Raw genomic sequence first — 26,648 nt, forward strand, 5'->3', positions numbered from 1 at the left:
TGACTGGCCAGCGTGCTCCAAGGATCTTCTTGTCTCTGTGTCTCCAACAACGAGATTATAGACTTACAGTCATTCCTGTCTTTTTACATGAGTAGCAGACATCTAAACTGAGATCGTCATGCTTGCATGACAAACACTAGGCCCAATGAATTATCTGCCCATCCCATGATAATTGTTACTTATATGATTCCAATAAAGCATATAAGTTTCCATTTTCTTATTTGATGTTCAGGAAATCTAAGATGGAAAACTGTGCCCTGAATACAGGAAGAGTTGACATATATCTGAAAGCTACTTATTAATGTCACTAATATTCGCATCCATTGCTTTTGACATATTATATTACTGTTATTGTTTTCAGGGAGCTTTGTAATAATTATAAACATATGCCTAAAAGCTGATTCTGCACTAATGAGTGCCATGTGTCATTGTAGATATTTGCTTCCAAAATCTCATCTGATACTCTCATGGGTTGGTGGGTTGGAAGCCTGTACCCTTGGGGATTCCAAGAATCAAAAAACTGTCCCATGAACCCACCATGACCACACAGAGACTGTAAGTTCCTTTGAATACTGGACACAGTGATGTTATAATATCACCTCTATTCAGAAAATAATCTATGAGTGCTGTCTCTAGTCATCATATCTGATTAAACAAAGACTTCTTGATGTTCTAAAAGTCCAAACAAGAGAAAAAGTGTGCTTGTTTTTCTGAGTTGCTTCTTGCAGTGTCAGTCTCCAACCCATGATCTCAGAGCATCATTCCATGTACTGTAGATGCTCTTTAAATTTTTTTGGTTTACAAATCTTCCACCTATTTTGTTTAGGTAATAAATAAATCTGTTGTTATTTTCTGTTGCTATTCTGACCTTGTCTTTTCAAAAGCCTTTTTCGGGATTCTTCACTGCATTTGTGCAGAATCCAAGTTTTCCTTAACATTTGTTTTGAATATCAGCATTGGAATTTTTCTAATCCCAAGTCAATGCATTTGAGCCATACATGATTTTACTTTTTGATTCTCCAACTCAAGATTTTTCTTTGCTTGTCTTTTTCTTGCATACTTACTTCCATGGAGATCTACTGCAAAATGGAAGTTAAAAATAGAAATTCATTTTTTGCCTGATGTCCTGGAGGCACTTTCAGTCATTCAAATCAGAGTGTAATAAATTCTGCAATCAAAGTTTGCAAGTCTGATTGTTTTATGATTGTCAGTCACATGGTCTTTGAATTATAGTCTACTGTAGCTTTGATTTGCCATTTCTTCTTTCTTTTATCTTTGTATTGATTCTTTGAGGATTTTGCATCATGCATACAGATCCTATTCATTTTAAATCCCTACATATCTGCCCTCTGACCTGGCAACCTGTCTCCAAAAATAAAATAAAATTTAAAAGAAAAGCAGAAAACAAAAACAAAAACTAAAAATAACTCTAGGTATAGAAGCTGTAGTGTTACCCCGTGTGTCACACATGATATACTTCAGTCCATACATTGTTATATTAAGTATTCATTGTAATGAATCATTCTTCTGGTTCAAGGTCAATGGCTTCTGCTACACTAAGTTGATACTAGGCCCTCACAGGGATTCATCTTGGATAACCTATTGTTGCCTTGTGACATGGAAACCCTACAGCTTTAGACCTATAGTTCTAACCCCTTTCCTTGCTCCAGCAGTTCAGAGATAGGATAGATGTTGTCATGGGCCAACTAATTAGCTGTGGTTTTGGACCTGAGTGGTAGTTGGGTTGGTCAACCTCCCAACTTTTCCTTAACATTATCAGGGGGACAAGCTCTCCAGTAATATCTCAGCTAGTCCACCCAATGCATTAGGCTATAAGGAGCAGGGCCAGTTCCCTTGCTCACACATCTTGGGCCTGCACCTATACCACCACGGACAGCTCTACTCTTTTGACCTGTGAAGGTACAAGACCCTCTTTCCTGTTGCGCTGAAGTTAGTGAGGACCAGGAAGAGATCACCCACTCTCATGCCACTGAGGCTAGTTCACCTTCCTGCCACAGGTGGCAAGGGGGGCATATTTCCTTCATTCATGACACCTATGGCATACAAGGCATGGGGAGGCAAGGTCAGCACTTCTTCTCTCATCCCATTATAGTTGGTTCTCCTGTACCCCTAAAAATATGGTCTAGTGTGGTTCTCAGGAAAGCTGAATGGCCTGCACACTCTCCTGTGTGCTACAGGTGGTGAGGGGTGGGGCCACTCTCATGACCTTTGGGCCAGTTCTCCTACTTGCTACAGGTAGCAAGGGACAAAAAGTATGAGGAAGGGCATATGTCCATCACCCATGCCGCCAAATGATTTGCCACTTACTGTACATCTGAGTTTTCCTTGAATATTTTGAGCACTTATTTTCATGTACTACAGGTTAATATTCATACATTTATTTTTCTGTGGTGATATCTTGATCAGTATATAATACCTTTCCTCATCTGATTTTACCTTTTTTACTTAAAAATCAATTTCATCTAAATATAAATACCTACCCAGGTCTGTTTTGGTTACTATTTGCATGGAAATAATTTTGGGTATCCTTTAGTTTTTAATATTCTTATGTTCTTGTTTTTAATGTGGGTTTCCTATATTTATACTTTGTAGAATTTTCAGTTTTGAAATCTAATCTTGCAGCCTAAATGTTGATACAAAGATTTAATTACTGGAAAAAGACAAGACTGTCCAATCTCCATATCTCTTCAATATTGTATTTGAAGTCCAATCTAGAGCAATAAGACAACAAAAGGAAATCAAGAGGATACCAATTTGAAAGGAAGAAGTCAAACTTTCCTATTTGCATATGATATGATAGTCCTCAAAACAAGGAAATCAAAGAGGATACCAGAAAATGAAAAATTCTCCCATGCTCTTGGATAGGTAGGATCAACATAATAAAGACAGAAATCTTGCCAAAAGCAATATACAGTTTCAATGCAATTCCCATCAAAATACTGGCACAATTCTTCACAGATATTGAAGAACAATAATCAACTTTATATGGAAAAACAAAAACCCAGGATAGCCACAACAACCCTGTACAATAAGGCATTTCCAGAGGCATCACCGTTCCTGACTTGAAGCTCTATTATAGAGTCACAGTTCTGAAAACAGCTTGGTATTGGCACAAAAATAGACAGGTAATCCAATGGAGTCTAACTGAAAACCCTTATATTAATGTACATGCCTATGAACACCTGATTTTTGACAAAGAATCTAGTTATACAATAGAAAATAAAAAACATCTTCAACAAGTGGTGCTGGCACAACTGGATGTGAATATGTAGAAAATTGCAGATAGATCTATATCTACCACCATACACAAAACTTAAATTCAAATTGATCCTAGACTTCAACATAAATCCAGTCACATTGAAACTCTTAGAAGAGAAAGTGGGAGGTACCCTTGAAAAATTAGTGCAGGAGAAAAATTCCAGAACCTCATAGCAACCTAGATGCCCTTCATCTGAAGAATGGATAGAGAAAATATGGTACATTTACACAATGGAGTACTACTCAGCAGAAAAAAAGGGAATCTTGAAATTTGCAGGCAAATGGATGGAACTAAAAGAAACCATCCTGAGTGAGGTAACCCAGTAACAAAAGACAAGCATGGTGTGTACTCAATCACATATGGATTTTAGGCATAGAGAAAAGGATTACCAGAATACAATCCACACCACCAGAAGAGTTAGGAAACAAGGAGGTCCCCAAGAAAAAAAGTAATAGTCCCCCAAAGAAGAAAGGGGGGACAAAACTTCTGAGCAAATTGGGAACACAGGGGGAGAGAGGAGGGAAATGGAAAGAAGAGAATTGCAGAAGGAAGATAACTGAGACAGGGGAGGAATAGAAGAGGGCAAGAAAGGAGATGTCTTCATAAAGGGAACCATTATAGGTTTTCAGAGAGTTCTGGCACAGAGGAAATGGTAAGGGATACACAGGTGTAATGCCATCTAAGAATCCAGGCAGTGGTTGAGAGTCTGCCTTTGCTACCTTTCCCCTATAATGAGGTTGATTACTACCTTGGTTACCATTCCTAGAGCCTTGAACTATAGCTAATCTAAGTGGAAACAGGCACTCACAGCTGAGCACTGACTCATACTCTTGGCATCCAGTGTGGAGAGGGAGGATTGATGAGCAAGTGAACAAAGACCGAACTTGAGATATCTGCAGAAACAGTTGACCTGACCTAGTGAGAGGACACAGACCGTAGTTGTAACGTAGGGGTACCAGCATTGGATCAAACCAATGTGGGTACCACCTAGGAGGCCAAGACAGTCGATGGAACCTCTATCAGTGGAGCCAGGGTTTATTCCTAGGCCACAAATGGACTTGGGGAGCCCATTCCCAATATTGGGATTCTATTGCAACCCAGATACAGAAAGAAGGGTCTGGGCCCTCCCCAAAATGATATGATGGACTTTGATGATCCCCAGAGGAGGGTCTCATTATCCCTGGTGAGTGGGTGGTGGTTGGGCTTGGGAGTGGTTGGAAGCAAGGGAAGATGGGAGGGCAAGGGAATGGGAGAAGGATATGTAAATATATGTAAATAAAATATATGTAAATATATGTTTCTAAAAATTAAAATATTCTATTGCATTCCTAGTAAAGAAAAATATGCTTCCTGATTTACTACTTTCTCTGTTTCCAGTTATTTACTACCTTGGTCTCTGTCATTGTCTCACTAACTCAATTTTTTCATGTTCTTTAGTTTGGTTTTATTTTAAATAATTCCTTCATATATTTATTATAATTTTAGCTTTAAATCTGTATGCCATTTTCATTTCAGTAGTTATTTTTATTTACACTCTTGGTGGTTAACTTTAAGAGCACTATTAATTTCAAACTCATATGAATTTTAGTTTCAATAGTATTAATAGCTGTTTTTTGTATATAACTGTATCATACCCCCATACCCCTTGCTGTCATCAAGTACACTCTCAGACATTACATTCCAATGGATATAAACTTATAATTATTATTTGTATTAGTTAATTTTATATTTTTTTGTAAAATATCTGACACAAACAACTTAAGAAGTCTTTGTTTTGGTTTCTGGATTGGGAGAGCATTGTTTTAGGAGTGAGTAAGGCATGTTAAAGGAGTGAAATAGCTGGAAATAATGTGATCACAGGGCCCAAGCAGTGATAATACTAGTTCCTGGTTCAATTTATTCTCCTTTTCCTTTTTATTCACTTCAGCATGTCAGCCCATGGGAAGATGCTCCACATTCAGGGTGGTTATTGGATGTTGTCTCGTATGTTAAATATCATAGACTGGCTCAGAGTTATGTTTGCTAGGGATTCTAAATCCAATAACATCGACACAAAACATTATCCATCACAGGTCTGCCCTCTAAACATCTTGACTGACAAACATAATCCCTGAAATCATAACATTCCATCCTTGGTCATTAAATCTCACTGACCTTTCATAATGTAAAGTGTGTGTAGTTATTCTGTAAGAATCCTCCAAATGTTAATGATTCTGATGTTGCTCAAAATTAAAATTCTTTCTACAATTGCAAGAAATGTCTTAAATATGAACACCTGATTAAAAACAAACAAAATCAAAACACATTCATCTGGAACACAATACCACAGAAGTAAAATTCCCAGTTGAATATACCTGAAGGTCCATGTTCAGCATCTGAGACTTGTGGCATCCCCTGATTTTTGGTAGGATTGGACAGCTCAATTTGGACCAGTTCCAGTTTGTGCCTACAGCTTTCTATGGCAATAACCTATGTTCCTGGCATTCCCAACCTCATGAGGGTTCTGTCACAACTTCATGGAATGGCATTTCTGGGCTTTTTTTAAAAGGAATATAGCACTGTCCAAATTAACTAGACTCAGTGGATTGTTTGACCATTACTATAATCACTCATGACCTTGTAATTATTACAATTTGTATGCCTGCAAGATCAGGATCCTGTGGTTGACTCTGCTCAGCTCTGCTATTGCTTATTAGTCTTACCTATCACAGACACAGAGGCCTCTGTGTATACCCTAAGATAACTCTGAGAAAGCACTTCTGTGGGTGGTTGTTTCTAAGCAGATGATCGATCCCTTCAGAGACATTCTTTGGTTAAACTGTACCATTCAAATTAATTTGTATTTTCATTGGTTTTATAGCATGTGATGATGTCTTGTCCTCGGGGCTATTTCCTATTGCCGAAGTAAAGTGAATAAGAGCATGTGACATATTTTTATGGTACAAATCTTTTCAACAGATACAGTTGTCTTCTGCAGATCTTCTTTGAATGCAACTTTAAATTAAACAATCTTCCTTTGCTCATGCAACTGCACAGTTTTCATATATTTCTGCTTTCCCTGTTCATACACCTAAGGAAGAGTCAAGAATAATGGTGGTATAGCAAGTAATATATGATGACTTGAAATTCCCTCTGCCTAAACATAGTCCATTATTTTGAATTGAGTCCCATTCAAATGGCCAAGACATGGACAGAATGCAGTTGTAATGACTATCTGTAACTCAAAGGGCTATGAACCCCCATTCAATCACAGACAGTTATATTTCTTTGTACCAGCTTTGTCTATTAGCTCCTTTTCTCATTACTGTGACAAAATACTTAACAAAAAAACCTTAAGAAATGTGCAGTTCAGGTTGACTCACGGTTAGAATTGATACAGTCCATGGCAAAAAAAGGTATTAATGTAGCAGAGTAAGATAGTTGGTCAGATTGAATTAACAGCAAGGAAGCAAAGAGAAATGAATGCTGGTACATAGCACATTCCCAGAGGGGATGACTCTGGGCCAGTGTTGTATATAATCAACTTTAACAATTGTTTTCATTTATGAGAATCTATTTTTATTATTTAGGAAAAATCCAGAGGATATGAACAGAAAACACTTTTCTGTTTATATCTTCTTTTTTGTGCCTGTGTATGATGTGTCGTATACACCTGAGGCTATACACATATTTTGGTGCATATGTGAAGGTAAGAGAAGAAAAATTTGTGTTTTTTCTCATGAACTACCTTGTTAGAATCAGTGTCCCTCCACTGCATCTAACAGGAAAGCTAACATTCTATCTCACTATTTAAAACTGGCATTATGATCACACATAACTGTGTACTGAATTGCATGTGTTTAGATGAGTCTTTATGCTTGTGTAGCAGATCTCATACCTGGTAACAAAGCTCCACAGTATTTCTTTCGTATTTATTCATGAGTAAACATTGATTAATATCAGTGTGGAGGCTCCCCTCAAAATAAAAATAGGTTTACCACCTGATGCAGCTCTAACACTCTTAAAGATATATTCAAAGGACTCCATGTCATATCCTCTAGATATGGAGATACAGATACAGATAATTTAATTTTATTTCTGCTCTGTTCACAGTAGCCAAGAAGTAGAAACAGCCTGGATGTTCATCTACTGAAAAATGAATAATGAAAATATGGTATATGTTACAATGTAACATTGTTCTGCTATTAATAAAAATGAAATTTGTAGATAAATGGATGGAGTCAGAAACAGCAATTTTGAACACAGTAATATAGTCTCAAAAAGACAAATATCACATGTTATTTTTCACTTATGGAAATACATGTTTTTCAATTGGAACTTTCATCGAGGTGAGGAAATTACTAAAAGATCCATGAAGAGTACTGGGTGACTTCTATGAGGGATTAGGGGAAGGGATAAATAACATTAAAGACCTCATTATATGAGCATATGGAAACCTACCACTGTAAATCACACACTCCTATTGAAAATGAGTTAAAATGGGATTGCCATGTAATAAAATAACAATGTCTCTACTAGACAACACCAACAAAAACACCTATTCCAGGAGTGGAAGACTTCTTTAGTCGTTATTTACCAATGAGTTCCCATAGACTAGCAAACATTACACAGGCTATTACAGTAGTAACATACAAATGTGATATTACACAAGATACCGCAGAAAGTGTACAAATCAACTTGGAACTGACCTGGAAGCTTTATCCCTGTTTTCTAGACTTCATAGTGTTTGAAGACACTATGCATGCTACTGAAGAAAAGTCATTATTAATCATACCCACATATTAACCCTGTGTAATATAATAGTGACTGACCTGGAAAGACATGCTTACTAGTACAATAGTCGCACAAACCACATAGGAGTAATCCACCACTTTCTGTTTGCATTTAGGTTCTTTTCCCCAAGATGTTAGCTATGCCTGCCACCATAATCAGGACAAAAACTATACTGGGAAACCCACTACTAATATTCTAATAAACAGAAACAGCATTAAACTAACTTTTTATGATGTATTGGTATACAGATAGTCTGGTGTGCCTTTCTACCTCTATGGGAAAAAACCTCTATTGATGGTAGTTGGTGACTACCTAAGATAGTCACAGCTGACAAGGTATAAAGAATGAAGGACTGCTGAATATTTACCCTTAAGTGGAAAATATATTCAGTACTCTCTCATCCTCAGGGATGAACTAAAGCAGTGGGAAAAGACTGTAAGAGATAGAGGAAATGAATGTCTACAAAGAAACAGTCTCTTTCTGAACACAACAGGGCAATTGGTCATAGGAAATAACAGCGTGCAAGCCAAAGACAGACCAAGTTCTACCATTGATACAGGAGTTGAACACTAAATTCTAATCCTAACTGTGTAGTTGTTGAAATTAGTTTGGTTGTAAGAGAAAAAATAATTTTTTCTAAGAATTTAGACTCTTGTAAGTCAACTCTGCATCACTGCAAGGCCACACAGCCAACAATATATGGGCAACATGAACATATTTTTCTTTTTTAAAAAGAACATAAAATTGGGTGACTATGGAGGAGTAGATCTGAGAAGTTATGAGAAACAGGGTGAATATGATCAAAATTCACTATGCAAAACTGTCAAAAACTAATAATCTTTTATAAGATGAGCTTTTATCACCTTTCTCTCCTTTCCTGGGGTACTATGAATACATGTGGAGACATGCTGTAAGTGTCTTGCAGTACACTGCTCTGTTTACCTGTCTTCATATTTTCCATTTCCAGAACTGGGGAATTTCAGACACTTTATTGGAAAATCCAGTGTTTCCTTCTTTCTTCATAAAACTTCAAAATTTTTCAAATTGTCTATTTTAATTTTAAGTCTTACATTTCTACTTATTTGTTAGTTCACAGTTTTTGTTTATTCAGACACCATTTATCATACTTATGTTGATCCCTTGCCAAAGTTTCCTTAAGCTTATTATCAACATTTTAGACAGTTGTTTTAATGTAGTTTCCCCCTACCTGCTGCTGTTTGGGGATGGTTCTTTCAAGTTACTTTTCCATGCAATTGTTCGATAATTTTTATCTCTTTGCATGGTTGTTGTAAATAAGAATAAACATTCTGAATTTTCTGTTTTGAAAAGTAAAGATGTATAGCTATTTAGTTTTCAGGCTCCATGAGTTTCCTTTTAAAATTTTTTGCTGAATGTATTTATTTAGTTGAGTGTGTGTGTGTGTGTGTGTACATGCACACCCATATGTATGCACACAGATGCATGTGTGCATATGCTATAGTTTATGCATGGTGGACAGAGTAACTTACTAGGATTGTTCACTCCGTCTAGCATGTTGTTTCTGGAGACTGAACACAGATCATCAAGTTTGTCAGTAGGGGCTTAACCTCTTGTGTCATATTGTTAGGCATGACTTTTTTCCTTATAGAACTTAAAAAATTTGTATATAAAAATTTCAGACATTTCTACCAGAATACATAATCCTCCTTGTGAGTAGTCATTGATGCTTCCATGTTACTGATCCTGCATTCAGTGAGGAAATTAAAAAAAAACATTCTGTCCTTTTAATCTCTTCTCACCTGAGAACCAAATATGTTCCATTAGGCTTAAAAATTATTGGCATATATGCCTTACATGAACTAATAAAGAGATTTAAATATCAATTGAAGCACACACTACCATTTTGGGAAGATAAGTGTTATGTGTCATACTTCTTACGGCTGTTGGTAACAAAGCTGGAGTTGAGGAGTAATAATAGGCACATTCTTCTCTTCAGGACACTTCAATGCTTCTAAAAGCATATGGGTACTAAGCTCCTTACAACAAAATATTGTATCTTATGCATTTAACTTACACATACACTTATGCTCCTTAACATATGTTTAGCCCATGTATACTTACTAATATAATACAAATGCCATATATATAGCCATTTAATATGTGACTGAAAGGAACGATGACACATAACATCTCCCTGCGTAGTCATTAGAGTGATAATAGTGTTAGCTTATTTTTGGATCCAAGGTTGGTTGATATGTAGAGTAGGAAGCTGTAGATAGGGAATCTATAGAAAGAGAAACTCTAAACATATAACTTGAAGACACAGAATCTTTATACAGAGAAGCTGTACACAGAAGGTCAGTAAACAGAGGACCTGTGAACATAGTAACTCTAGAATGAGGATCTGTAGACAGAGGAACTCTAAACAGAGAAGCTATACATAGAAAGTCAGTAAACAGAGGGCCTGTAGACAGAGGATTTGTAGACAGAGAATCTATAGGAAAAGAATCTCTAGACAGAAAAACTTGTAGAAAATAATCTATAGACATAGAAACTATAGATAAAGAACCTGTAGAGACAGCTTAATTTCTGGAATCCATAAAAATAATTTTATTTTGTGTTTAGTAAGTTTTTCTGTATGCACATATGTACCATACATGCATTGTCCATGCAGGCCACAGGTGAGAATCAGATCTGTGTCTGTCTGGAGTCAAAACCAGAGCCACTGGAAAACCAGCCAGCGCTATGTGCTGAGCCATCTCTCCAGAACCTGAATACATCATTTTCATGGCCAAATGCTCCTCTGGCTATTTTATAGTTGTATTTGATTCCAGAATTCTAAAATAGCTGCATCAGACAGTCCCTGTCAGCTCAATAACTATTCTATGACAAACAGATCCCTAAAGACCCTATCTTTACCTTCATTGACCTATTTTTCTATCTTGTTTAAAGTTCTCATCAGGGATTCTACAGAACTGAAGGTTGCCCAAAAATCTTAAAACAGCAAGAGAAAGCATTTATTCTTTGAACATTTTAAAGACAAATGCCATCCAAATTTTCTCTGCCTATCAAACTGGTACCCATGTTAATACACAAAGTAGAATTATAAAACAGCAAGCTATTAATCCATAGGTCACAGGAAATAATTATGTTTTAGTAAAAATTAATTGAAAATTTATTGATTGTTTTAAAAAGCCAAGCGTATTCCAAATTTTCAAAATTACAGCAATTATACAGTTGCTAATTGTTTTTATATATGATGACACAAGAATGCCTCACAATGAACTCACATACATATAATTCAAAATACACCTTTAACAACTGAATGACTGAAGATGTGCAAGGGAAATAAAATAATTGATCAGATCTGTAGTCTATTAGTAAATAAATTCAGGGAAGAGTGCCAGGAGAACTCTGATTAGTTTTAGAATTACACACATATTATATCCATGGGTCTGTAAATGCTGAAAGCTCATCATTAATTTAATTTTAATTTAAATACTTATTTTATTTTTGTTTATGTGTATAGGTGTATGTCTCTGTGCATTTGAGAGACAAGGAGAGAGAAAATATGTGTTCATACAGGTACATACAGGGCTCACAGATACTAATGGAGATCACCAAATCCCTGAGGCCAGAGAAACAAGTGGTTGTGAAGCACAAATCATAGTAGCTTGGAACCCAACTCTAGTCCTCCTGATGGGCATCAAGGGCTCTTAACCATTTAAGTGTCTTTGTTTTGTTTTCTTGTAAGAGAAGTTTCCACTGTGTAGTCTTGGGTAGTCTGGAACTCATTATTTAGTACAAGATGAACTCAGACTGAAAACAATACAACTCCCTCTGCCTTTCAAGTGTTACTATTAATGATGTGTGCTATCAGATATAGTTCCCCCAAATTTTTAATGCAGTTGAAAATTTTACTTACCTAGATGGCTCAATTCTACCTCTCAGATGAGTTCAGAGAACCACAGTTTTTGAAATTCCCTACAAAGAGTCTATTTACTCTTCCCCATTTTCTCCAGGAACAAAATAACACATAACTTCTAAAATGGAGAAGTTACCTCTCTTCCTTTGTGGTATTTGTTTTCCTTTCTCTCCTTCCTTTTCTGTTTCCATCTGTCCTCTGTCTCTGTCTCTGTCTCTGGTGTGTGTGTGTGTGCTTGTGTGCGTGTGAGTGTGTGTGTGCGCACGTGCTTATGTGCATGTAAGTGTGTGTGTGATTGTAACCCAAATGCAAACCTCAAGAGCCACCTACCTTGATTGTTAGGCAGGTTCACTCACTGCCATGACTCTCCATGAGTAGGCTCCTCCTATAGCTGACAAGAGTTAGTACTACAAGGGACCACTTCCACAACAGGTTCTTTTGGTTATATTCTCTGACTATAACTCACATTCTCCTTTTTGTACTACAAGCAATTTGCCAACTGAGTAACGTACCCATCCTATAATACAACTGTATAATGAAAGGGCCATTCCAGTACTAAACATCACATGTTTTAGTGTTGACCACTGTATACAACTTAAGAATTCATTAAACATTCCTGATAATTGTCTGATTGTAGCATTAAATAAAGGTATTTAACAAGAAAATATTACTTAATCATATGGTTATATCATTCTGATGCTGAGAAATGGGTTGATTTTCCAAATGAGATTTTTATTTGGTCATTTAATTGTATTTTCTCTTCTTTCAATTATTTGTATAAACAAGAGGAATTTTGTTTTGTTTAAAAGCAAAATTTTGATCATTGATTTAAAAGAAATGTAAATCCAAATGGAAATAAACATCCAGTATGAAAGGCAAAATGTAAAATATGAAAATTATTCCATATAAAGGACTCAAAATGTACCCCGAAGAGCTGCACATGCAAAATAATAAACTTAAATAATGTATTGATTTTTTTCAAAGAGTGCTTACTGCCAGCCATATTTTACGAACTATAAGGATCATTGACTATTTAGAAATGAATGAAAGGGTATAACATTAATTAGGGTTCACATGAAAGGGAGAGGCATTTGAAAACATATGGACACGGGCTGCCCTCAGGCAACAAGTACCCAGTTCAGTAAAAGCAAAATACAAAAATCAAGGAGTTTGTAAGGTTGCCAAGAAGACAAAGAAGGCCTGACAATCAAGTTTGTGGTTTTCATGACAAGATCCTTGCACTAAGAAATCCTGTCACAGAGAGAAAAATAAGATAATCATGGTGTTAGCCAAACTGCCCATCAAAAGAATCAGTGGAGCCCAATCTTACTACATAATGTTGATTAAGCAGCTACAAGAATTGATTGAGAATATTTCTGGGTAGCTAGTAGGGCAATAGGTATTATTCCACACTGTCCAAACTACTTAAATAAGACTTTGAGTATCAACTTATGAATTTCCCTGATAAAAAGTTACTATAATATTAAACATTTACTAAGAATTGTGTTAAGTTTCAGTTACTTGCTAAGTCCTGACAAAAGAGTAGGAGGAGTATTTCATTTTAAAGGATGGAAACAAAACAGTATATTATCTAGTTACAGCATTTACCATGATGTAGGACCTAGACCAGATAGTTCAGAACCTCAGGGACATGTAAAACCAGATATGAAAGAAAGCATATGTAACCCCAGTACTCCTACTGGGAGATGGGAGATAGAAACAGAAGAATCTTGAAACCTCATGGTCTAGCTCTCCTGACATATTAGGGACTGAACAAGTGACCCTGCATTAAACAAGGAAGAATGTAAAGACTGACACTTCAGGGTGTTTTCAGACCTCCACAAGCATAGTGTGGCATGCACACACTTGCACTCTTACAATCAGAGGACTTTTTTTGTTTAAGATAATGAAGGTCTTATATTAAGGAACAAGGTTATAAAATCACTTAATTAATTACATGTCTTTTATTCCCCAGAATTTTTTCCAATTAAGTTTTAAACGAGTGCTGCACCAAAATTTTAAGCTTCATGAGATACTTAAAATAATATCAGGGTCCCTGGAACTGGAATAACAAATGATTGTTAGTCATCACATCGGTACCACAAAATACAGCCTAGTCTTCTCCATGAGCAGCAATTCCTCTTAACAATTAAACTAAATCTTAGCCTTTCAAATAAACCTTTAAATTATGACTTCAGAAAAAAATAGCTGAGCATATTTTGAGAAGGTTTACAACTCTTGACCAAGGTTAAATAATAAACACCAACTTTCATTATTTTTGATTCTTACTACCACATTTCCCAAGCACTTTGATTAATTAAAAATATTCACATCAAGCTATAATGTCATTCTTCAAACAGATTTGATGAATAAAGTGAGTATATTTTTATAGGAGCAGGGAGAGGGATTGTGCTCATAGCATCACAGGAATGACAACAAAGCTCAAAAAGATTAAAAGCTATGTTATTTCTTGCCAAAGATCTTGGTTATGTATCCAGACTCCAGTTTCATCCAGGAAAAAAACACCATGAACTAAAAATCTGTCAATGTCCAAATGACCAATATAAGTAATGCTCATAGAAATTAAGCTCAAATTCCAACAAATTCATCAACTTTGAAGAATGATAAACTGTAGAAAATATTGTGCTTGTCTTGCCAGGGCAGTCATTACTGGACATCACAGGGTTCAAAGCTGTTATATGATTGATGATTATTTTTCTGCTTTAGCACTATCCATGCTACTCAGAGGGATGAACTTTCCAGATCAACAACTACTTGACTGCTCATAGTCTGTGATCAAAGCACATGGTATTTTTTTTGAAGCAATACAATTTTATCATCAAATTCTTGGGTATAACCAAGATCTATGACACCTCTCTGATCAACAACTCCTAAAATGTCAACCCATTTTGTATGTTTACACATACACACACACACTTATATGTTATATATATATATATATACATACACAAGTACTCACTGATGAAGTATCTTTCCATCACTATCTTTATTTTTAATGAACATATTCATTGAGATTTATAACAAACCTGCAATTTGCACACCAAATACTAAGTTAAAAGGTTTTACAAGGAGCTATGCAGTTTGCCTCTGTCATTTTGACTAACTATAATCAACTTGAAAAGCTGATTTTCCCCTTACAAGCACATTATCCCATGTGTATAAGAGATAACAGTCTTTCTGCTGATAAAAATGTTCTTTTTTTGGTTACTGTACACATGGAATCCATTATTTCATTGATTACACAAGCTCTTAGATGAACCCAGCCATGTAGAAAGTCAGGCAAAAATGTGGGGGTCAGAAATCTCTGTACTGGGAATCCAGAACCAAAGGTATCATTGGCACTCACTGATCAGAAATGGTACCCAAATAGATGACCATCTTGAGAATTGAAGGGCCTGTGACTCTTCCCTGAAGTTCATAATATATTTCTAATGTGAGCCAGGCAATCAATTTTTAAATTTACTCCTGAGAACAACAAAATATTGTCATCACATGAAAATATGAGTGTTTATGACAGTTTTAGTCATTTTGTCTGAATTAGAAACAGCCCAGATGTCTTTCCACTCATGAAAGCATAAACATTCTAGGTTACAGTCATACTTAAAATACCAGTACTGTTAAAAGGAACAATATATTGATAACACACAACAACTTGGATGGCTTCTAAATGCCATTTGTTAAGTTAAAGATGACACCCAATGATTATATATTTTAATACTATACTTACATTAAAATCCTTCAAAGACAATATGTTAGGTAAGGAAAATGTCTGCATTTGCAGAGGATAAGGAAAAAGGAAACAATCTGCAGATATACTTTGGAGGAATGTTTGGATGATAGCAGTGCTTGAGGTGAAGAAATGTTGGTGTATTCCCAGCTGATTTTTTTTGTCTAAATTCCACACTATGTATGTTATGGGATGCTGTCTCTTAGGTGGGGAGTGCCAGTGGATGTGACCATCAGCCAGACACCCACATAAGACTGAAGTCTCTAACCTCCTCACATGTATGGTATCCGGGAAACAGCTAATAAGGGCCACAGTCTTCCCAAGATTTATATAAAGCTCCATTGCTATAGGAATGGGTAATGTTTTCACCATTGCTCCTATAACTAGTTCAAACTGAACTTGGTATTTTAACCATCTTTCTGCCTCTTATACCCAGGTCAAGATTACTTTACTATGTTCCTGAAAGTAACCCTAATTAACTCATTGCTTCACTAAGGTAGATTTGTGCAGAGTCATTTCCTTGCACTGTGACTGTTGCCAAGAAATATTCATTGCTATTCAGGATACCAAATTTATACTTTATTTTGTCTATGCACTGTAAACCAAAAACCACCATACAGAAGCAATTGCCCTTTTCAAACCGTCTGGATCAGGAAATAGATTTCAATCCATCTTTCACAGGTTGGAAGAAACCAAGCAGACAAGAGGTGCAAGTGCAGTATAGGGTCAAGCGCTAACATCCAAATAAAGTTTATATTCCCTAGAATTTATAAATGCCCTGCAGGTATGAGATTGCAGCGTAAAGTAAAACTGATAACATGTATAGTTTCCTTAATTCTTTATAAGACAAAATTACCACAAAATTGAAAAGTACTAAAAAATAAAATCTAAACAGTTCTTTATGTGCTTTCACTCACTTTCTTTAAGGGATCTTTCTAGTTAGGCTCATATTTTCATAATGTTGTGTGCTGTGTTTTGTCTCAGACCCTTCCTCCACACCTACGTTACACAAAACATACTTAACTATTCATACTGAGAGCCTCTTGCTTTTTATGAGGAAAACGATTTTGAAGATAGGGAAGAACAGTGCCTCATTTAGGTCAGGACTGGTCTTGCACCAATGAGACCATGGCTTTAACTCCTAGGACCATGTAAGGCAGGGGGTGATGCAGGATACCTGGAGAGCATACAATCTCACAGCTTTGTGTGCATCTCTATCAATACCCTCCTATAATGAAGTGGGAGTTGAGGACAGGAAATTTCCAAGAAGTTCAGCAGTAAGCAATAAATAGAGGCAGCCTCAAGCAAGGCAGAACAGACACCTGAGGTAATCCTCTGACCTCCACACATTTGTTGTGTCACACACATGTGTGCATTCATACACACAAACACACCCACATCATTCACATAGATTGTCAAAATTGATACATCCCATCCAATACTAACATAAAAACAGTATGCTTGAGTGTAATTCTTATGTAATATAGCTACAAAAATTGAATTTCAGTCTGTGAATGGAGCCAAGATTTGAGTCTTTCTTAGTGAAAAGTAATGACATCCACTTTGCTCTCACTCTTGGTTCCTGTTAGCCAGTAGATTCTAGGTGATAAAGTGATCATTAGCTCCTGCATCACAACCTGTGTTGTTTTAAAAATGGGATTAGTACAAGTTAATTTGCTGGTAATGTTCTATTGCTAGGTTAATATAAAAGCCAAATAAAACTGCATGTATCTTTAATATACATCAAGAATGACTATCTCCAGGGTTGTGGAGTTAGCTTAGTATGATTGCTTTCTGTACATGCATGAGGACCTGAGTTTGGGACCCAAGGATCCACTTTTAAAAAGTAGCACACAACTAATTTAAAAGCTTAGTGGGGCTACTTACACCTCTAATGCCAGCATTAGGCAAAGTAAAGACAAGACAAGATTACTGGGGCTTATTTGCTCTCAGGCAGGCTGAAAATGTCACAATCCCCAGATCCTGCAAGAGAGCTATTCTCAAAGCAGTAAGAACATTTCACAGAGAAGCACACCTGATGACCTCTTGTGGTCTCCACATATATGCTAGAGAATATATAACCCATGCACATGTGTGAATATAATTCATATTTATAAAGATGGAATCCAGGGAGAAACTTAATGAAGAGAATCTGGGTCTTTTGTCTCTCTCTCAGGTATTCTCTAGGTGATACATACATGGCAGTATGGCTAGAGGCAGATTCAGAGGAAAGATCACTTTGATGATAGGTCAGCATACTTCCAGGCCATTTCTTAGATTTCATGAGGTCCATGAATTCAGACAGTTACTGCAAACTCTAGATTTAGAATTTGAATCTAATTGAATGTAATCTTGAAACAAAATTTTGAAAATTTCATATTTTTCCATTTTGTTTAGGGCATCTTCATGTAGAATCAAATGCCTACCTGAGAGTTAATCTCCACATCTCAATGTCAACATGCAAAAGGAGAAACTGTCTGGAGACCAGAGCTCTCTCTTGGTGCTCTAGAATACTGTCTGACTAGAAAGGGATTTTTCAGGAAAGTCAGAGATTTAGATAATAGATCTCTGCTTAGGGTTTCAAGCTAAGCTTATATGGAAAAATGAATCTGCTTCCTGTTGAAGGTCTGATTATTCAGTCAGAGATATGCAGGGACACTATATAAAATTTGGTTTTAGAAAAAATGGAGGGAAATAAGTCTATCTATGAGGATAAGTAAAGGAAGTGGAGGGGAAAAGCTCAAACTATTCAGTGTTTTTAAGATGACAGAACTGAATGGAAACTTTAATTATATACATATATGACTCATATACTGGCTTCTACACATTTGGATGACATTTTAAATATTTTTACCATGTTTATTTCTTTTTGTGTCTTGCAGGGGGAAATATGCCTTGGCACTCATGTGCAAGGCAGAATACATCTTTAGGGGTGAAATCTTCTCTTCCACCATGTGAGACCTTGGTATCAATCAAATTGTAAGGCTCAGTGGCAAACACCTTGTAGGAATAGTGTGTGTTCTCAGTGACACACTCGTGGAATAATTCTGCCCCATGAATTGGCATCAAAAATAGAAACAGTATGCATCACTGAGCTCTTATATAGATACAAATAAATGATGCAGAATATACCAACATTAATGGTAAAATAGTGAAACTGGTGAATAACAAATAAGAAATAAGCATACTTCTGCATAATACAATTACTTGGAATCCATTTCAAAGGTATTACCTCTCCCTGCTGTGAGCTTAACATTAGGATGTACAGTAGAAATTTCTCAGTCACACTAAAATCAGGTCCAACATTTTTGAGTCAATAAATAAATCTATTTCACTTGCTAGGCTGTACATTCATGTATCCTATCCCACTTTGTCTAGTTATAACATTTACCTACAGCCAGAATTTCAGCTATAAAAATTTGTTTCAGAAGTACAATTTTCTGATTTAAAAGTCAGACAATAATTTGCATATTCAAGGAGCTTTTGCATACACAGATGAATGTAGAGGAGTTTTCCCAGCTCTCTGAGATAACTGCTGTATATTGAGTACTGAATTGCTCAGTTGAATGGAAAGCATTTCATACTTGAAAGAGCTACTCTAAGTTACAGTACTTTTCATAGTATTTTAACACATGATTTCCTTATCAGCATTTTTTTATTTCTAAAGCACTTGAGAAACGAAAAATGTCCATTCAAATTTTCAATGTAATATGGATAAAATGTATCTGTGTACCTGTGACAATCTGTACAGTAATTTGTACCTATATTCATAAGGTCCTGAGGAAATGACTCAGCAGTTAAGAGTGCTTACTGCCATTACAGAAAACTAGGTTTTTGTTCCCAACAACCATATCAGACTGCTCAACTATTACAGATCCAAAAGATCTTATTCCCTCTATTGGTCTCTCTGGTAACAAGGGTATATGTGACATACATAAACTTGTGCAGGCATGGACATGTGAACAAACATACTATATATATGAATGTATTTTATATATATTGATTTATGTAGAACTGACTACAACAAGCTGTCCTCTGTCCTCCATAAACATAGTATGGTTTGTGTGTATACATATGCATGAAAATGAATAAGTACAATATTACTAAAATGTTAATGCTTTTACAAAAGATTTGAATATATGGAATATTTTAGTACAAAGTTAGTTTTTTAAGACTTCAAACTTTAATTTTTAAATTTTTTTCTTTTTTATTATTAATTTTAGATAGCTTGCTTCACATGTCAATGACAGTTCCCTCTCCCTCCCCTCCTCCTGCACACCCCCACCTCCCCCCCATCCCCACTTCCTTCCACATAGGGGATATCCAGAGTGTGCCATTTCACTCAGGGCAGGGTCCATGCACTTCCCTAAGAGTCCAGGCTTAGAAAGCATCCCTCATTGTGTTATGGACACACAAAGTCCGTTTGTATGCCAGGGAAAAAACTGATCTACTGCCCAGTGCCCCATAGTTTGCCCAGGCCTCCACACTGACTCTCACACTCAGCGAGTCTGGATCAGTCCCATGCTGGCCTCCCAGTTGTCGGTCTCTGGTCCAAGAGCTCTTCCTTGTTCATGTCATCTGTCTCTGCTGGTTTTGTCGGCCCATTCTTTGCCAATTTGCTCATTGCTTCTCTCTCTCTGTCACTGGGTTCCATGGGTTCAGTTCAGTGTTTAACTGTGGGTATTTGCCTCTGCTTCCATCAGTCACTGGAAGAAAGTTCTAGGATGTAATATAGTGTAGACGTCAAGTTCATTATCAGGAATGGGCATTTAAGGTGATCTCTCCACTATCGCTTAGCTTGCCAGTTGTTGTCATCCCTTTAGAACACAAGAGGTCTTACTGGTGCCAGATCTGTCTTCTAACCTATAGCTCCCTCTTTTATGGTACTTCTCATTCTGTACTCCACCTATTCTGTCTCCGACTCAACCTTCCTGTTCACCCATGATCTACTCTCTCTTTCTCTTCTCCTCCTCCCTTCTTCCCATCTCCCAGTCCCCCCAACCCCTCGCCGTGTTTCCAATCTGTTCAGAAGATCTTGCCTCATTCATTTTCTCTGAGGTACCATACATATCTGTCTTCAAATCAAAACAACTCTGAGATACCATCTTACTCCTGTCAGAATGACTAAAATCAAAAACACTGAAGACAATTTATGCTGGAGAGGATGTGGAGAGAGAGGAACACTCCTCCACTGCTGGTAGGAGTGCCAACTTGTTCACCCACTTTGGAAATCAATATGAAGATCTCTCAGGAAAATGGGAATCAATCTACCACAAGACCCAGCAATTCCACTCTTAGGCATATATCCAAAAGATGCAAATTCATACAACATGTACATCTGCTCCACTATCTTCATAGCAGCATTATTTGTAATAGCCAGAACCTGGAAGCAACCTAGATGCCCCTCAACTGAAGAGCAGATAGAGAAAATGTTGTACATTTACACAATGGAGTACTACTTAGCAGAAAAAAAAAACAATGGAATCTTGAAATTCACAGGTAAAGAGATGGCACTAGAAGAAACCATCCTGAGTGAGGTAACCCAGTCACAACAAGACAAATATGGTATGTACTCACTCATATATGGATTTTAGACATGGATCAGGATAGTGCCAGTTTGCACTTCCATTGACAAAGATTATTTTAATGACTACTACTATCTCTAGAAAATTCAAGGTCATGAACAACTCTAAGCATGCTTATCTCCACAGTGTGCAAGAGTTTGTGAAGAATCTGTATAAGGTGATTGCTCTCTCAAGCCTGTTGATGTTTCTATTCATAGCTTGTATTCAAAGTTAAAGCTATTGACTAAGGCTGTGATTGGTTATGTTCTCATCTTCCAAGTATGAGGAGTTCAGTTTGATGGCACAAAACCATGTTAAAACAGAAAACATGTGGATAGAGAAATGTCTTCATAGTTAAGATTTCTTGCTGCCCTTCCAGAAGGCTTGACTTTGGCTCCCTTCACCCAGATCAGGTGGCACCTACACTGCCTGTAACTTCATTTCTAAAGGATTAGACATCCACTTTCACCCTAAACTATACATAAATTAAAGAATATAAATAAATATATTTAAGGCCAGGAGTGGAGGTATATTCTAGCAAACCCAGAACTGGAGTGGTAAATGTATGCAAATATTCGGCAGGGATCAGCTTAGTATAATTGATAAAGGTCTTTATGTAGAAAGAGACACTGTCTTAGGAAGCAGGAAGATGGTGTCTAAGAAAGATTAACTGTTAATTGTTGATCTCAGTGTTTGTGAAACTGGTGTTATGTTCAGGAAGTGGTCTCCTATACCAACTCGTTGAATAGTATCTCCCACTTTCCCTTCTAAAAGTTTCAGTGTGGCTGGATTTATGTTGAGATCTTTGATCCATTTGGACTTAAGTTTTGTAAAAGGTGATAAACATGGATCTATTTGCAGTCTTCTGCATACCAGTACCAAGTTATGCCAGCACCATTTGTTGAAGATGCTTCCTTTTTTCCATTGTATAGTTTTAGCTTCTTTGTCAAAAATCAAGTGTTCATAGGTGTGTGGGTTAAAATTAGGGTTTTCAATTCAGTTCCATTTGTCTACCTGCCAATTTTTGTGCCAATACCAAGCTGTTTTCAGGACTATAGCCCTATAATAGAGCTTGAAGTCAGGGATGGTGATGCCTCCTGAAGTTCCTTTATTGTATAGGGTTGTTTTGGCTATCCTGGGCCTTTTGTTTTTCCATATAAAGTTGATTATTGTTCTTTCCAGGTCCTTGAAGAATTGTGATAGAATTTTGATAGGAATTGCATTGAATCTGTAGACTGCTTTTGGCAAGATTGCCATTTTTATTATGTAGTATTGGTTTTTAAGCAGAAGGACATGAATGTGATTGAACTGAGTTATCCAACTACACACCCTTTCCACTGCTGCCCTTGTCCTTTTCTTCCATAGATATTTCCACAGTTCTTTACTAAAGTGCCCTCTGTGCAGTTGACCACAGCTGGAAGTCAGTAAAGAAGCTAGTGCAGGCTTGCTTGTGCCATTGGAGAAGAAATACTTCCAAATATATCATGAATAGGAAAAGAGTAAACTTCTAGCCTGTTATTTCTCATTAATAAAGAGCATGTCAGCAGGGCTGATTTACAGGAAAATCTTTCCCCACTAGAACAGAAGTGTGCTAGTAACTTGGATTTTCTTTTCCACTGAGATGTGTGATTGATATGCTATTCTGCATCACCTGAAACTGAGGAATTCTTTTTAAAATAAATGTTAAAAAAGAGTGCCGGCACTAATGACACAATAAAATTGACAAGTTGAAAATAAAATGTCAAAAATATAAAAAATTAAAGTTCTCACAGCAATATGAACTCACCATATGGCACATAATGTCTAAATTATGAGGGAGTTAACAACTGAAGAAATCTAAAATATTATTCTGGGAAAATGAGAAAAAGAAGATTTGATCTAAATTTCAGGACCTCATAATTATGTCTTGATAAGTAAATTTTTATAATATTTACGAGCCATGACTGATAGTTTAATCAACATTTGCAAAAGAAGAATTTGTTTTGCTGTTGGATGGACATGGGCAGTAGCTCACGTGTCTCTCCGTCATCTTTCTGAGTTTTATTCCTTAAATATGTTGAGCGGTGTAAAGAGGTACATGATGATGTTTCTATATATGTATAAGTTGTACAAGTATTTCTTTGCCAGTTAACATTCTTTTCTTACAAGTGGAAGAAGATGAAGCAGAAACAATTAGATCATAAAGGAGTTTGCCACCATCCCGGTGACCTAACTTTTGCATTGGGTCCCACATACCAGAGGGAGAGAAATGAGTGCTGCAAGTTATCTTCTAACTATATTTTTGTGTGGTAGAGAAAAGCAGAGACCTAAAGCATTGCTTAGTACACACACAGCCATCTTTGCTCAGGTTGATACATCTCCTTTAGGAATGTGTTTTGCTATGTGGTCACATAGGGTAGCCCAAAAATCAAAGCTGCCTCTGTGACTCAGCCAATCTCCAATTCTCCATGTATTATAGAAGTTATGAAAAAATAATGATTTAATTCATTTTTTAAAATTAGCTTAGTGTGGCTGGATTTATGTTGAGGTCTTTGATCCATTTGGACTTAAGTTTTGTGCATGGCAATAGACATGGATCTATCTGTAATCTTTTACATGACAGCATCCAGTTCTGCCAGAACCATTTGCTGAAGATGCTTTCTTTTTTTCCATTGTATAATGTTAGCTTCTTTGTCAAACATCAAGTGTTTGTAGGTATGTGGGTTAATATCAGGGTTTGAAATTTTATTCCATTGTTCTACCTATTTAATTTTGTGACAATACCAAGTAGTATTCAGGACTATAGCTCTGTAATAGAGCTTGAAATCTGGGATGGTGATGCCTCTGGATATTCCTTTATTGTACAGAGTTGTTTTGGCTATTCTGGGTCTTTTGTTTTCCCATATAAAGTTGAGAATTTTTCTTTCAACGTTTGTGAAGTATTGCACCAGAATTTTGATGGGAATGGCATTGAATCTGTAGATTCGTTTTAGCAAGATAGCCATTTTTACTACATTGATCCTACCTCTCCAACAGCATATGAGATCTTTACATTTTCTGATACCTTCTTTAACTTCTTTTTTTAAACACTCAAAGTTCTTGCTGTGCAGGTCTTTCCCTTGTTTAGTTAGCATTATTCCAAGATATTTTATGTTGTTTGTGGCTATTGTAAAGGGTGATGTTTCTCCTATTTCTTTCTCATCCCATTTATCATCTGCATATAATAGGGCTAATGATTTTTTGAGTTAATCTTGTATCCTGCCACTTTCCTGAAGGTGTTTATAAGCTGAAAGAGTTCTCTGGTAGAGTTTATTTGATCATTTATGTTTTGATAATGGAACAATTAAGAGAGAGAATAAGAAATTTATAATGGATTCATTTAATATCATGTTTAACCATTATCATCAGTTTTATCATTTTTGTTTTATCAGTAAAATTTTGGTTAATATGAGTTTTAAAATACAAGTTTTAGACAAACTTAATAAAGTAGATAATAGACATATTCAAAACCTGACAGAAGAATTTAATGGAGAGCTAAATTCAGCATTGCATTGTATGGGCAGAGAGGAACAGCCTAGGATTATAAAACACCCAACTTTAATTTATCCAGACACCTTATAGAAACAATTGCTAAATGACAGATATTCCGAAGACTTTGCAAGAAATAAATGAACTACTGTGGAAATGTAGATTTAAGGACAAACTAGGAAACAATATTGCCATTGGCATACATTCACCTTTTGTGAAGCAGATGTTAAACTTGTTGTCAATGTGTAATTCAATTATTTCTAAAGACTGGAAAGATTTGATTAAAACAGTTTTGGAGCCTGGTCCTGAATTAGAGTGGAGCACATGGTGTGAAGATGAGGCTAAGGTCATTGGTCACCAAAGTAAGGCAAGAGGTATGGAAATTTCCCAAGACAAACTTCTTGGAGAGGGAGAAAATGCTAATGTACAAAGGCAATCTCTATACGATGAAAACACCCTGGATTTATGCCACACAACAGATTTTAATGCTTGTGACAGAATTAAAGAAGTAGGAAAGAAAATTGAATCATTTGCTAATTTTTTTTTTCAAAATCCAAAAGAACCTTCATGGATTTCTTATGAAGATTTCTTTAGCAGTAAATAGAACGATAGAATATCAGAAGCTAGACTAATAATTGAATCTCTATCTTAGGAAAATGGTAATACACAATGAAAATGGGCAATTACTTCATTAACTACAAGATCAGCATCCATGGCAGAATGGATCTGAGATACAATTAACATTGTCTCTCATGACCATGATGATGCTTGGATAGGAGAATGATTGTTAGATGTTTGAAGAAAAATTGAAATATCAAGTGTTTCATTTGTGGCAAACAAGGTAATCTAAAAGGGAATTATAAATAGGGTATTCCTAGAACAATGTTTTTTCTAAGCACATTTCCAATGCAACACACCTCCATTCTTGATTATGAAGAAGTTGTAGCAAAGACAGGCTTTTGACTAAGGAATGGAGATTAACAAGGGACATTCACGGTATGACTTTACCACTGAGAAATGCTTTCAGATGCCTTTTGCAGGCCCACATGCCAAATTAGCTTGTAGAGATGAATTGAATGTATAAGGACAGAACAACTGAGAGGTAAATTAAATTATATGTGGTTAGCCTAGCAATGTATTTATGGAGACATTGCTTATTACAGCAACAGATTCCTCAGATTAACATTCCTCTGATCTTAGAAGCAAACCTAATATTAACGTATGTTTTAGTTATAAGAAATAATCAGGAATAGGAATCATACCTGATGTATAACATGTATCTTATCCCTTATGGGTCTGTGAGGTCCTAAAACACAAGGAAATGAAGAAATTGATCAATTATTGATAGCTCTCAGAATTTTCTTAAATCCCCATGTCAATAGCAAAGTTTTAAAAACATATTTTCCACTACTTGACAAAAAACTAAGGATATTATAAGGAAATGCCTTCTTGTTTTATATATAATGAAGCCCCACTACATGTAGGAAATAACCCAAAGGGTAGTAAAAGCTGACACATGGATATTTTCATTTTGTGGAATTTGGAAAATTATTAAAATATGTATATGACAACATTGCTTCATATTTAGGATTTCAATGGGTAACTGATTTGAATTCTGAAAATGCTGATTCTGTAATCACACAAGGGAATACCAGTAAAAACTAAGATTGACAATGCTCCAGCATATGTCTTTAGTAAAATGAAACAGTTTTGTTTTGTTTATTGTAATATAAAGCATATTATTGTTACACCATAACATCCTAGAGTATAAGCAGTTACAGTAAGATGAAATCAGACTCAAAATATATGTTAATTAAACACAAAGTTGTAATAAAACTCCCAGAAATAGATTTTATAATGCTTTCTTAACTT

The sequence above is a fragment of the Mesocricetus auratus genome, unplaced genomic scaffold, assembly GCF_017639785.1.
Source record: "Mesocricetus auratus isolate SY011 unplaced genomic scaffold, BCM_Maur_2.0 Super-Scaffold_100676, whole genome shotgun sequence".
Lineage (NCBI taxonomy): Eukaryota > Metazoa > Chordata > Mammalia > Rodentia > Cricetidae > Mesocricetus > Mesocricetus auratus.